Source organism: Hipposideros armiger, unplaced genomic scaffold, assembly GCF_001890085.2.
Source record: "Hipposideros armiger isolate ML-2016 unplaced genomic scaffold, ASM189008v1 scaffold_409, whole genome shotgun sequence".
NCBI lineage: Eukaryota > Metazoa > Chordata > Mammalia > Chiroptera > Hipposideridae > Hipposideros > Hipposideros armiger.
Window position 1 is genome coordinate 1,229,029 of NW_017731759.1, and position 13,971 is coordinate 1,242,999.

The 13,971-nt window shown below is 39.5% G+C and overlaps 1 pseudogene; it reads left to right on the forward strand.

The window, feature by feature from the left end:
* Nucleotides 1–7,104: 7,104 nt before the first annotated feature.
* LOC109394094 (dnaJ homolog subfamily C member 21 pseudogene) lies at nt 7,105–8,656 on the forward strand (annotated as a pseudogene).
* Nucleotides 8,657–13,971: the final 5,315 nt, after the last annotated feature.

Consider the following 13,971-nt stretch of genomic DNA (forward strand, 5'->3'; position numbering starts at 1 on the left):
GAGGCAGATCAGTCGCCGGCTTCTGGACAGCCACTCACGGTGGCTCCTGGCCGCTCATGCTGGCTGCTGGCTACACACGGTAGTGCATGGTAACTCACTGCAGCAGGGGCTGCAGCCTACACCATTGTCGGCGACTCACAGCAGCCCAGCTCCAGGTTGAGCTGTTGTTCCACCTCTTAGCTGTAGAGGGCAGTGTCACTGGCCCTCATGTGTGGGATCCGAACCGGGGCCCTCTGGCGTCCCAAGCCAGCTCTTAACCAACGCGCCACTTGGCCAGCCCTTATCTCCATTTTTATTTTTCATATCTCTTTGTTGAAGTTCTCCTTGAGATCACTGAGCATTCTTATAGCCAGTGTTTGGAACTCTGCATCTGAAACACTGCTTATCTCCATTTTGCTTAGTTGTTTTCCTGGAGATTTGTTCTGTTCTTTCATTTTGGACATGTTTCTTTGTCTCACAATTTTGGCTGCCTCCCTGTGTTTCTTTCTATGTATTAGGTAGGGCTGCTATATATTCTGGTCTTAGTAGAGTGGTCTTATGTATAGGTGTGCTGTGGGGTTCAGTGGCGCAGTCTTTCTGGTCACCTGAGCCACGCACTCCAGGTGCATCTCTTGTGTGGGTTGTGTGTGCCCTCCTCTTGTAGTTGAGCCTTGGTTGGTAACCGCACATCACTGTGAGGGACTGACCCTCAGACTCATTGGTTGTGAGGATGGGACTTGACTACAGTGGAAGAGTTATTGTGCAGGGGCTGATCCTACAAAGCAGGATCTGCCTCAGCAGGACTCTGGTGCCTGCCCAATCCATCCCTTGGGTTTGCCATACTTGGAGGTGGCTGGGTAATGCTCTAGCTCGTTTTCAAGCTGGCCACTGGGGGAAGCAGCCCCAGGACCACCTTGGAGGGGATCTGCTGTAGTTCAAGTTCAGCCACAGCCTTTGTTGCACCCAGAGCCAACCTGCAGGAGACACAAAGAAATCCACAGATGGCTACCACCCATGCTGTGCTTGGAAGTGCCTTGAGGGGCTAAGTCATGAACCAAGGCCAGCTGCCACTAGTGTCAGCTGAGAGCTGCTCAGCCAGTGGTATAAGACACACTCAAGCCAGATGTTGCTTGTCTGGGTTCCACAAAGTTTGATAGACCCTAGGAAATTGTGCAGTTTGAGCCAAGGCAACCGGTCTGCATGAAAAATCCACTGAAAGAAGCCTGGGTGTGCCTGAAATTTGGGCAGATCCAGGTCTCAAATTGCCAGGGCATGACGAACGAACAGTGGAGACCCAGTTATGGCATTCACCTACATCCTCACGCAGGGAAGGGGGGTGGCTCAACAAATAAACAGTGGCCTCTACCAGCTCCCGAGTCCAGGAGAAACCCACCTCTCCAACCCCTGTCCCAAGCCAGACAACTCAATTTTCCACCACATGTCCCTGCCACCTTTCCAGCTGCTGCCTCAGTGCTGGAGCTCAGAGTGAGTGATTCCATTGATGGGTAAGCCTCTACATAGTCCCTTTAAGAGGAGCACCAGGGAGTGTAGCCACACTCAATCTCACTCAGTCACAATTTCTGCTGTTTTTCACAACCAGAAATTATGGGGACTTCTCTCCCTGACACTGGAACCATGGGCTGGGATGGGGCTGGGATCTCTCACTTCTCTGGGGGTTGGGGGACTCCCCACAGCCAAAATACCCCTCCTGATCTTTAATGGTTACACGTGCATGTGGGACTAGCAGTGCTGCATTTCTGACCTTCCTACCAGTCTGGAGGTGGCTTCTTCTGCAAGTCCTTAGTTGAAAGGCTTCAATTCAGCTTGATTTTAAGCGATTCTCAATAATGGTTGTTTTGTAGATTAGTTGTAATTTTTATGTGGTTGTGAGAGAAGGTAAGCACAGCATTTACCTACTGTGCCATCTTGGTTGTCTCTGTCGGGGAGATTGAAATGTTAAACTGGAGTTGTCATTTAAAATATGCTCACCCATATTAGGAAAGTCCAGAAGGTATACATTTCACCAATATTTTGAGTATTAAATTTGTGAAGGGAGCCCCCACATCCTCGAAAAACGCTATGATAACTTTTCTCTATATGCCAGACCTGACAGTGGGAACCACAGCCACTCAATTGAAAAAGTTAAATGCAATGGAAGTAATTGGAATCTGGAGTATCAGAATTACTTGGCAGCACTGAACTGCTAAAGGCAATGTGGGTGTGGTTACATATGTTGATTGGATCTACCTAATAATAGAAAAATACCAACTACTTTATATTTATTGGTAATACATTTGCATGTCAATACCTTATAAGTAAATCACAGAGCATGCCTTTATAATTTTGGAACAAGCCCTTTTCATCATGTGCAGATAACTACTTCTTATTAAGAAACAGGCCTTTGCCTGCTTTTGTGCTTATAGAGGTTGAACACTTAATCAAGGGCCACCAAGTTACTATGCAAACTGTGCTGCCTGTAATAAACTGGGTGGTATCTGGCCCACCAAGCTATAAATATAGGTGTGCACAACACTCTACCATCAAATGGAAGTGGTATATACAGCGGGTGCAAAAAAAATGTATACACATGTTAAGAAAGGGAAAAAAATTGTATTAATATACACCAATAACAAAAGATGAATGCAAGTCATGTTTGACTTCTGCAATTATAAGAGGCACTCAAAGTGGTTACCATCAGCATCCAGACACTTCTGATTATGGCAAACTACTGCTTGAACAATGTTGACCGAAGTGTTAACACCTCTTAAAGTGTGTATACATTTCTTTGGCACCTCCGGTACATGACAGAGCCTGAACAGGCCCTGAATGCACAATGAAGTTAGATGAATATGTGGCCCAAATGCTCATGGTCTCTACTGTTGCTACACTGCCTTATGTATATCAGCCTTCACTTATATCCTCATGGAGAGTTTTTCATGATCATTTTACAGAGGAAAAGAAGACTTGGGTCTGGTTTGTGTATGGTTTCGCATGATATGCAGTCACCACTTGAAAGTGGACACCTGTAGCACTTCATCCTCTCTCTGAGACATCCGTGAAGGACATGATGAAAAGAAATCTCCCCAGGGGGCAGAATTTTGGGCAGTGTACCTTTTTGTTCACTTTGCTTAAAAGGAGAAATGGCTAGACATATAATTGTATACCAATTAATGGGATTTTTCCATTGTTTTAGCTAGATGGCCAGGCATTTGAAATTAATATTACTAGCAAATTGGTGGCAAATAAGTTTGGGAAAGAATGACATAGCACAATGGCAGAAAAGAAATTTTCTACTGTCATCCCTCCACAGAACGTCTATTTTGACAGCCAGCCATGGACAATAGCACCTTTGTGGAAGTCCATGAGTTCAGTGGAGAAATTAAAGAAAACCAATGGGGGAAAAAAAACACACCAAGAATTAATACATTGGAGAGAGTCGTTTCACTTTACCCACATCATCCCTTTCACAAGACAGTACAGCTCAGTGCTGAGAGAAACCAACTTAATTTGTAATTTCTGAAATACAGTAAAGTGACAGTGTAGTCAGTGAGTGCTTGACTTCCCCAGCCAAGTGAGACACTGCCCAAGAGGCCCAAATCTTTCATTCCCCACCTAGAATACTGGGGTAGGTGATTAACAAAGCTAAAGAATTGGGAAAAGATAAGCTAGGAGCACAAATATCAGGTCTCAGAACTCATGAAAGGGACATTGATATTACTAAATGTTTTGTATTGTACCAGGAATCTCACTCATAAGCTGCCTGGGATCCCTTACCTGATGACGCCTTCAACTGGTGCATGGGTACTCCAATGTTCTGTGTACCTCACTCACATCCTGTGTTTAGCTTCCTGAATACACACAGACACACTGACAACAAGTGCATGCCTTTACAGAGCAGTCACAAGAATATGCAGAAAGCTGACCTAGCTCTGCAGGATTGGGTGAAGGCATAAAACTTGAGCATTTTAGGGTATCACCCTGGAGATAACAAATGAACAGTTCTCAGTACCCAACCTGATATTGATGGATTGAGAGAAGAAATACAGAATGAAGAATTAGCACACTCTTAAAATGGATCAAACATATGGTGATGGAAAAAAAGTGACTCTGGATGGTGAACACACAATGTGATATAGAGATGATGCACTACAGAATTGTACACCTGAAACCTATGTAACTTTACTAACAATTGTCACCCCAATAAACTTTAATTTAAAAAAAGAATTAGCACACTTACCTGTAGGTAACAAAGGATGTGGAGTGGGCACATCCAAAGAAAAGGTTCTCATAATGTCAGCTGAATAGACAGATGAAGACATTTTTCTCCCAAAGCCAATCAGTAAAACTGGAACAGGTGTCAGCATCTACAAATGTAAATACAGCAAGACAAGACTACAAGGAACATGAAAAATCAAGGAAACATGATACCACAAAAGGAGCACAATTTTACAGTAACCAACCCCAAAGATATGGAGATCTAAATATTGCCTGATATAGAAATCAAATAACTGTATTAAAAAGCTCATGAGTCACAGTAGAACACAGATGGACAACTCGGTGAATTCGGGAAAGCAATACATAACCAAAATGGGAAGTTTAATAGAGATGAAAATTATAAAATCTAACCAAACAGGATAGACAACCAAGATAGCACAGTAGGTAAACACTGTGCTTATCGTCTCTCACAACCACATCAAAATTACAACTAATCTACAAAACCACCATTATTAAGAGTCGCCTAAAATCAAGCTGAACTGAAACCTTTCAACTAAGGACTTGCAGAAGAAGCCACCTCCAGACTGGTAGGAAGGGTAGAGATGTGAAATGGGATAGTCCCACACCTGCATGTGACCACTAAAGATTGGGAGGACTATTTTGATTTTGAGGGTCCCCCCATCCCCTAAAGGAGTGAGAGATCCCAGCCCTACCCCAGCCCAGGGTTCCAGTGCTGGGGAGAGAAGTCCTCATAATTTTTGGTTGTGAAAACCAGCGGAGATTGTGACTGAGTGAAAGAGTGTGGCTGCACTCCTAGGCACTTCTATGAAAGGGACAGTATGTGGACTTAACCACCAGTAGAATCACTTGCTCTGAGCTCCAGCACTGGGGCAGCAGCTGGAAAGGAAGCAGGGACAAATGGTGGGGAACTGAGTTGTCTGGCTTAGGATGGGGGGGTGGAGAGGTGGCTTTCTCCTGGATGGAGGAGCTGGCAGAGGCCATTGTTTCTTTGTTGTTCCCTCCCCATTCCCAAGTTGTGAAAACAGATGGCAGCCATTTTTGAGTCTCCTCCATTCATTTGCCCCACCAATTTAAATTGCCCCTGGCAATTTAATACTTGGCCCCACCCAACTTTCGGGCACACCCAGGTTGCTTTCAGTGGCTTTTTCATGCATACTGGTTGCCTCGGCTCACGCTACAGACTTTCCTAGGGTCTATCAAAGGTTCACAGAACCCAGACAAACAGTACCTGGCTTGAGTATGTCCTGTACCTCTGGCTGAGCAGCCCCATGCCAGCACTAGTGGAAGAGGCCTTAATTCATGGCTAGGCCTCTCAAGGTGCTTCCAAACACAGCATGGGCAGCAGATATCTTCAGATTTCTTTGTGACTCCTACTAGGTGGCCCTGGATCGGGCACGAGTTGTGTTATACAGTAGTCATGGGAATGTAAGTTATAGCATAAGGAGTATAGTCAACAATATTATAATAACTAGGTATGGTGCCAGTTAGGTACTAGATCTATCAGGGTGATAGATGGGAATTGGGTTGGGGTCAGGGTAAAAAAGGTGAAAGCATTAAGAAATATAAATTGATAGTTAATACAGTATAGTGAGTATAATCAACAATGTTGTAAAGATCATGTAAGGTGCCAGATGGGCACTCGACTTATCAGGGGTATCACATCATAGACTGTGTGGATGCCTGAACAATGCTCTACATACAGAAAGAGCTGAAGTAGAATAATATTGAATGTCAACTATAAATATATAGGTATATATAGTCATGGGATGTGGAGGACAACATAGGGAAGATAGTCAATGGTATTGTAATAGCTGTTTAAGATGTCAGAGGGGTAGTAGCTTGGGGGGGGTTATCACTTTATGAGGGGTTTAAATGTCTAACTATTACATTGCTTTGTACACCTGAAACAAATAAAAAAATAAAATAATAAAAAAGTAACCAAACAGATAATCCTGGAATACAATGAATGAAATTAAAATGCAATAGATGACCTATATGTATTAAATAAAATAAATCAATAATTAACCTTCCAAAACAGACAGCTCCATACCCAAATATGTACACCAGTAAATTATAACAAACACTTAAGAAATAAATCATACCAATTTTCTGCAATATCTGCCAGAGGACAGATGCAGGAAAATACTTCCTAAATCATCCTCTAAGACCAACAATACCCTAATATCAAAAACAGACAAAAATGTTACAAAACAAGAAAACTACAGACCACAATCTCTCATGAACATAGACACAAAACTTCTCAAAAAACATTAACAAAATGAATCCAACCATGTATGAAATATGTTATATACCATCAACAAATGGAATTTTTCTCTGGAATGCATGGCTGTTTCACCACTAGAAAGTCAATTAATGTAATGCAGCACAACAGCAAGCTAAAATATTTAAAAATTACATGATCATATTAATAGATACAGAAAAAGTATTTGACAAAATCCAACATCCATCCATGGAAAAACTCTAAGTAAACTAGGAATAAAAAGGCCATCCTCAACTTGACAAAGAATATGTACAAAAAACCTACAGCTAACACAATATTATAGAGAGAAACTTATAATTTTCACAATACGATCAGAGACAAGGCGAGGATCCCCACTCTAATCGCTTTTTTTCAATATTGTACTGAAAGTTCTAGCTAATGCAGTAAGATAAGAAAAGGAAACAAGCCGGTGCCGCCTGTCCCACTGTGCACCTCCACCACCTGGCACCGCTGCAGCTGCTACCACCACCACACTGGCTGGTTGGCCCAGTGCGGGAGCTCAGCTCCCCCGCAGGAGAGGACCATCAATGCCATCACCACTAATTCGAACCCAGGCGGGTCCCTGCCACACCTCGGGCCCCAGCCCCAGCCTCCCGCCTGGCCAGGCGATGAAGTGTCACTACAAGGTGCTGGGGGTATGGCAAGACACCAGTGAGGATGAACTCAAGAAAGCCTATCAAAAACTGGCCCTGAAATGGCACCTGGACAAAAATCTGGAAATGCTGCAGAAGCAGCTGAACAATTTAAATTAATTCAAGCAGCATATGATGTGTTGAGTGACCTTCAAGAAAGAGCTTGGTATGATAATCATAGAGAAGCTCTGCTTAAAGGCGGGCTTGATGGCAAATATCAAGATAACAGCTTAGATTTACTTCACTATTTCACTATTACCTGTTACTTTGGATATAGTGATGATGAAAAGGGCTTTTTTATATGGTGTGTTGTAATATTTTTGAAATGATTGTGAAGAAAGAACTAGAATCTGTATTAGAAGAGGATGGTGAGGGTTATCTAACTTTTGGAGACTCCCAGAGTGACTATGATATGGTAGTCCACACTTTCTATGCTTGTTGGCAGAGTTTTTGCACTCAAAAGAACTTTTCCAGGAAAAAAGACTATGATACTCAACAAACATTTAACCTCTGGGAGAAACGAGCTATGGAAAAAGAAGACAAAAAGATTTGAGACAAAGCAAGGAAAGAGAAGAATGTGCTTGTTTGTCAGCTGGTGGCTTTCATTTGTAAGAGAGATAAAATAGTGCAGGCTCATTGGAAACTGGTGGAATAACACAACGCAGAGAAGGCAAAGAAAGCCAAAGAGAGGAGGCAGTAGCAGAAGCTAAAGGACGCACAACTGGCACAGCAGTAGAAAAGAAGAGAGTTGGATGATGCTGGCCAATTTGGAGAAGGAGCTCAGGGAGATGGAAGTGCAGTATGAAAAGGAGTTTGGAGATGGGTCAGATGAAGATGAAATTGAGAAACTTGAGCTCAAAGATGGACAGGATGGTAAAGGTAGCAATGAAGCTGAGGATACAGAGCTTTATGATGGCCTGTACTGCCCAGCATGTGACAAGTCTTTCAAGATGGAAAAGGCTATCAGGAATCATGAAAAATCCAAGAAGCACTGGGAAATGGTTGCCTTGTTAAAACAATAGTTGGAGGAGGAAAAAGAAAATTTTTCAGGACCCCAAACTGGCAAAAATCTATTAAATGCCAATTCTAAGGAAAAAATGCAGGACACACCAAAACAAAATCTTTCTAAAAAACAGAAGAAGAAACCCATGCAGAATTATGATGATAATGTCAATGAAAATGGAACTGGAGGTGGAGTAAATCCATGACAGTGCCAAAGAATTAAAAGCTGGTCTTGAAGAAAATGTCAGTGTAACAAAGACTGTTAAACTATATGATGACCCAAAAACTGAAACTGAAAGTGTTCCTAAACCCAAAAGAAAGAAAGCCAAAGATATGAAAAAATCTGCCAAAGTACCTGCCGCACCAGACAGTGAATGATGATCTAATCAGCTGTACAACATGCCATAGTGAATTTCCATCCTGGAACAAACATTTTGACCATCTAAAGACCACAGGTCATTCAAGAGCACCTTCATTGTCTTCTTTAAACTGTGTAACAAGTAGTCAAAGCAAGAAACAAACATAAAATCAGATACACATTTTGCTAATGCTTTTTCTTTTTTATTGTCTCTAGATTTTGAAACCAAAAACAACTGAAATCTTTGTTAAAATTTCAGTGATCTGCAATGTGTTGCAATGTGGAAGATTATTTTTTATCTTGTAAAAATATTTTTTACTTAATATATATTTTTAAACACTTCATTAGTGACTGAATTTTACTATTGCCATCTGAATTGACTCAAATATTTAAAAACAGGTAAATATTGTAAAATATGGATTCTTGATTTCTGTTGCGTCATATGGGCAGAAATGTACAGGGAGAAATAAATTATTTTAACACAGAAAAAAGGAAACAAAATATATACATATTGGAAAGGGAAAAAAACTTCCTTTTTTCACATACAGCATGATTATCTATAGAAAAAAACCCCAAAAGAATCAACAACAACAAAAACTCCTGAAACTATTGTAATAAACAATCATAGCAAAGATGTATGATACAAGGTTAATATACAAAAGTCAACTGCTTTCCTATATACCAACAATGAAGAAGTTGAATTTGAAACTTAATTTATAGATAGAGTGAAACCCCAATGAAAACACCTGAAAGATACTTTGGGACATTGAAAAACTAATTTTAAAGTTTCCATGGACAGACAAAAAACCCAGAATAAAAAACCCAGACAAAAAAACCAACACAATAATGAAGGAGAAAAAACAAAGTTGAAGCACTAACACTATTTTACTTCAAACTTACTCTAAAGCTACAGTAATTGAGATATTGTGGTATCAATTAAATAACAAATATATAGATCAATGCAATAAAATAGAGCTTATAAATAGACCCAAATAAATATAGTAAACTGATCTTTGACAGAGGAGCAAAGATAGACTTTTCTACAAATTGTCCTGGAGCAAATGGCCATCCACAGGCAAAATTAAACAAAATAAATAACTCATATATAGATCTTATACCCTGCACAAAAATTAATTCAAAATGGGTTACACATCTAAATTTAAAAAAAAAAGCTTAGATGATGGTGCATATGGTAATGACTTTTATACATACAATACAAAAGGCACAATTCATAAAAAAGTAATTAATAAGCTAGAATTTATTAAAATTGAAAACTTCTCTGTGAAAGACAATGTCAAGAGAATGAGAACACAATCCACATACCAGCAAAAATATTTGCAAAAGACAGGTCTGTTAAAGGACTGTTATCCAAAATACACAAACTACTCTTAAAATTCAACAATAAGAAAACAATTAATTTCTTAATTTTTTCTATTTCTTTGTGTCTTCTTCAATAAGACCCAGCAATCCCTCTCCTGGGTATCTATCAAGTAAATCTGAAAATGTTTATCCATAAAAATACATGTGCCCCTATGTTCACTGCAGCTTTATTTACAGTGGCCAAGGCCTGGAAACAATCAAAGTGTCCTTTGATAAATGATTGGATAAAGAAATTATGATATATATACACAGTGGAATATAATTCTGCCATAAGAAAAGATGAAATAGTACCATTTGCGACCACATGGATGGATCTTGAGATTATTGTGCTAAGCAAAATAAGTCAGAAAAAATCAAGAACCATATGATTTCACTGATATGTGTTATATAAAACTGAAAACAAGAAAAGAACAAGAAAAACAAATGAAGAAACAAAACTCATAGACACAGACAATAGTTTAGTGGTTACCAGAGGGTAAAGGGAAGGGGGAATGGTAGAAGAGGGTAAAGAGGGTCAAATATATGATGATGGAAAGAAAACTGCCTCTGGGTGGTGAATACACAATGTGATATATAGATGATGTATTACAGAATTGTAAACCTTAAATCTGTGTAACTTTGCTAACAATTGTCACCCCAATAAACTAATTTAAAAAAATTAGAACCATGATTATTTATTTTTCTTAAACATATATATTTTTATTTTTAGTACATTTGACATACAATATTATATTAGTTTCTCATGTACAACATAGTGATTAGACATTTATATAACATAAGGTGATATCATCAGATAAATCTAATACCCATCTGACAACACACATAGTTATTACAATACTATTGACAACATCCCTGTGCTATACTTTATATCCCCATAACTATTCTGTTACTACCAATTTGTGCCTCTTAATTCCGCCCTCTTTTTCACCCATAACCCCAGAGCACCTCTGATCTGGCAACTCTCAAAATGTTCTCTGTATCTGAGTTTGTTTTGGTTTTGTTTATTTATTTTGTTCTTCAGATTCTACATATAAGAGAAATCTTATGGCATTTGTCTTTCTTTGTCCAACTTACTTCACTCAGCATAAGACACTCTAGGTCCATCCACATTTTTGCAGATGGCAAGATTTCATTCCTTTTTATGGCTGAGTAATATTCCATGGTATATACATACCACCTCTTCTTTATCCATTCATCCATTGATGAACACACAGGATGCCTCCATATCTTTGTTATTGTAAATTATGCTGTAATGAACATATGGATACACATGTCTCTTCCAATTAGTGTTTTGGGTTTCTTCCATAAATACCCAGAAATGGGATTACTGGGTTCTTATTTGTCTCTTGTTATAGCCTTTGTTTTAAAGTCTATTTTGTCTTGTATAAGCATTGCTACTCCAAGTTTTTACTCTCATTTTCTTTTTCATGAAATATCTTTTTCCATCCCTTTACTTTCAGTCTATGTGTGTCTTTCGATCTGAAGAGGGTCTCTTGTAATCAGCATATGTACAGATCTTATATTTTAATTGATTCAGCCATCCTATGTCATTTGATTGGCTCATTTAATCTATTTACATTTAAAATAATTGTTGATATAGTTATTGCCATTTTAATATACATATCTGTATATATATACATATTATATAGTATATATAATATATATTATGTTTATTGGGGCAACAATTGTTAGCAAAGTTACATAGATTTTAGATGTACAATTCTGTAATACATCATCTATATATCACATTGTGTGTTCATCACCCAGAGTCAGTTCTCCTTCCACCACCATTTATTTGATCCCTTTTACCTTCATCTACCATCCCCCAGTGCTCTTGCCCTCTGGTAACCACTAAACTATTGTCTGTCTATGAGTTTTTGTTTCTTCATTTGTTTGTCTTGTTCCTTTGTTGTTTTCAGTTTTATATACCACATATCAGTGAAGTCATATGGTTCTGGACTTTTTCTGTCTGACTTATTTTGTTTAGCATAATAATCTCAAGATCCGTCCATGTTGTCACAAATGGCACTGTTTCATCTTTTCTGATGGCAGAATAGTATTCCATTGTGTATATATACCACAACTTCTTTATCCAATTATCTATCCAAGGACATTTTTATTTTTTCCATGTTTTGGTCACTGTAAATAAATCTGCAATGAACATTGGAATACATATATCTTTACGGGTAAATGTTTTCTGATTTTTTGGGTAGATATCCAGGAGAGGGATTGCTGGGTCATTTGTAATTCTATTGTTAATTTTTTTGAGAAATCTCCACACTGCCTTCCATAGCAGCTGCACCAATCTGCATTCCCACCAACAGTGTATGAGTGTTACTTTTTCTCCACAGCCTCTCCAACACTTATTATTTGTCTTATTGATGATAGCCATTTTAACTGGTGTAAGGTGATATCTCATTGTGTTTTTTATTTGCATTTCTCTGATGATTAGTAAAAGAAATGCTCAACATCAATATCATTATTATTTATATTTTTAACCTTATATTTTTTCTTCTTTTTAAAGAAGTCCCTTAAACAGTCATTGTAATAGTGGTTTTGTGGTAATGAACTCTTTCCAGTTTTTATTGTGTGGAAAGCTCTTAACCTGTCTTTGATTCTTAATGATAGCTTTGCTGGGTAGAGTAATCTTGGCTGAAGGCCCTTGAATTTTATTACATTGAATATTTCATACCAATCCCTTCTGTCTTTTAAAGTTTCTGCTGAGAAATCAGCTGACAGTCAGCAACGAACTGCTTTCTCTTGCTGTTTCTAAGATTCTTTCTTTCTTTGTCTTTAATCTTTAGTATTTTAATTATGATGCGTCTTGGTGTGGGCCTCTTGGGGTTCCTCTTGTTTGGGTCTCTCTGTGCTCCCTGGGCTTCTATGTCTATTTCCTTTGCCATGTTAGGGAAATTTTCTGTCATTTTTTCAAATAGGTTTTTTTCAGTTCCTTGCTCTCTTCTCCTTCTGGTAGCCCTATCATGTGAATGTTGGTGTGCTTGATGTTGTCCCAGAAGCCTCTTAAACTATTCTCATTTTTTTTGCTGTTCTGATTGGGTGTTTCCTGCTCTTTTATCTTCTAAATCACTGATTTCAGCCTCTGCTTCATCTTATCAACTGTTGATTCCATCTAATGTACTCTTTAATTCATTTATTGTATTCTTCATGTCTGACTGTTTTTTCTATGTTTTGTATCTCTGTTTTATGTTTCCTATCTCTTTGTGGAAGTTCTCCCTGAGGTCATTGAGCATTATTATAACAAGTCTTTTGAATTCAGTGTCTCATAGTTTGATTGTTTCCATTTGTTGAGTTCTTTTTCTGAAGTATCTTCTGTTTTTTTTTTATTTGTGTCATGTTTGTTCTTCTCCCCATTTTGACTGCCTCCCTGTGTTTGTTTCTATATATTAGGTAGGGCTGCTATGCCTCCCTGTCTTAGTAGAGGGGCCTCAGGTAAGGGGTGTCCTATGGGGCCCAGTGGCACAGTCTCCCTGGTCACCTGAACTAGGTGCTCCAGGTGTGTCCCTTGTGTGGGTTGTGTGTACCCTCCTGTTGTAGTTGAGTCTTGGTTGCTGTTGCCATGTCAATGGGATGGATTGACCCTCAAGCTGATTGATTGTGAGGACTGGCTTTGACTGCAGTGAAGTTGAAGTTGTTGTGCAGGGGCTCATCCTACAGAGCAGGATTCACATTAACAGGGCTCTGTTGCCTGACTAGTCTGCCCTTTGATTGTGTCATCCATGGAGGTAACCAAGTGATGCTACAGCTTGGTCTGAAGCCACCCACTTGCCATGCCAGCCCCTGGGGCCTCCTGGAAGAAGCCACAAAGCAATCCACAGATGAGTGCCAACTGCACTGGGCTTGGAGGTGCTTAGGAGAGGCAGAGCTATGAAACGAGGACAGCTGCTGCTACTGCCATGCTCAGGGCTGCTTAGCAAGTGGTACAGGGCATGCTTAAGCCAGATGCTGCTTGTTTGGGGGTTGTGAACCTTTGAGCAATTTTAGGAAAGTCTTCAGCATGAGCCAAGACAGGCCATTCCAGTGGCTTTTGTGGACCTCAACTTGGGTGTGGTGGGGTCTCAGGGAATCAGTAGGGTAGGGCAAAC